The sequence below is a fragment of the Tupaia chinensis genome, unplaced genomic scaffold (assembly GCF_000334495.1).
Source record: "Tupaia chinensis unplaced genomic scaffold, TupChi_1.0 Scaffold000320_1, whole genome shotgun sequence".
Classification (NCBI taxonomy): Eukaryota; Metazoa; Chordata; class Mammalia; order Scandentia; family Tupaiidae; genus Tupaia; species Tupaia belangeri.
In genome coordinates this window covers 1,777,978-1,779,144 of record NW_006159813.1, presented here as the reverse complement: position 1 = coordinate 1,779,144, position 1,167 = coordinate 1,777,978, and the positions used below count along the sequence as shown (strand labels likewise).

At 37.0% G+C, this 1,167-nt stretch overlaps 1 protein-coding gene across 3 annotated transcripts in view; it reads left to right on the top strand.

Annotated features, from left to right (window-relative positions):
- Nucleotides 1-1,167, top strand: part of CABP1 (calcium binding protein 1) — an 88,683-nt gene that overhangs the window by 41,391 nt on the left and 46,125 nt on the right. For all 3 annotated transcript variants that reach the window (XM_014588971.2, XM_014588969.2, XM_014588970.2), the window contains one exon: nt 414-529. The gene's annotated coding sequence lies outside the window, so the exon portion shown is untranslated. The remainder of the gene's footprint in view (nt 1-413; nt 530-1,167) is intronic.

The window sequence follows — 1,167 nt, the reverse complement described above, 5'->3', positions numbered from 1 at the left end:
GAAAGAAAAGAAAAGAAAAAGAAACCTCCCATGGGGGAAAGAGCTCCGATAGTGTCAGAAATGGTGACCATATGAAGAATTTTAGATTTGATCATAGAAGCAGTGGGAAGTCATTGAAGCTGGGGAGTGATGTAGTCTTTACAGTCCTATATTGAATAGTACTTTTGCTTTGCTTTCTCATTCAAAAAAAAAAAAAAAACAAAACAAAAAAACGGATTTTGAATTCCACCACACCTGCCATACTAATTTTTTGTTGTTGTTGTTTTAGATGTTCAGAAATAGAAAACAAGAGAATGAGAGACTACGTATTTATTTTCAGGGTTAACTGTGCTAACAGAAGCAAATTGCTAGCATCTTGTATGTGATCTATAAATGGTAATTCCCTTATCTTTCCTCTGAATTCCATTCCACAGTTTCTGCTCTTCCAGGAGCACCGAAGGAGACTGAGCCTCCCTACAGACTAAAGATAAATTTCATTTGAAGCACACTGGAAGGATGAAAAAATCTGATTGCTTCAAAAGACCAAAGGGTAATTATTTTACAAGGTTATTATTCAAATAGTAAGCTCTCCATGATCACACAAGGTATCGTTTGATTTATGGAAACGCAATGTGCATTCAGCTTTTTAGGAGCACATTTATTACATAAAACAAGTTTCACGAAGTCGGAGCCTGTGTCTCTGTGGTTCCTCACTGTGAGATTATCACGTTGCTGGACACATAGTAGGCTTTTGAATATTCGTTGATTTAAATACTGCAATGTTTTCTGCTAAACCTCAAGGCAGGGACATCAGTTCTGGAGTTCTCTTTATAGTTGTGAAGATGAATTTTGATTGCATGAAAAAGCTTGTTCTCTGAATTATATTTAGCTCATCCAAACGCTACTGCACAATTATGTTGTAAAGAGGAATCAGGTTTTATCTTTAAGTTGTGATTATAGCCTTGGGAAAAGGTGAGCGTTGAGTATAACTACGTAACGTCGTCGCATATTGTATTATTAACTTTGCTACCTCTTTAAAATAGATGCGGTGTAGGGCCTAGAACAGACCAACACGTGCGGTAGGTGTATCAGACAGGGTCTGTATAAGAAACAGATGGCACATTCAAATTAGATCATTAGAGGAGGATTTAATAAAGGGCTATTTATAAGGTCTGAGCCGGGTGTAGG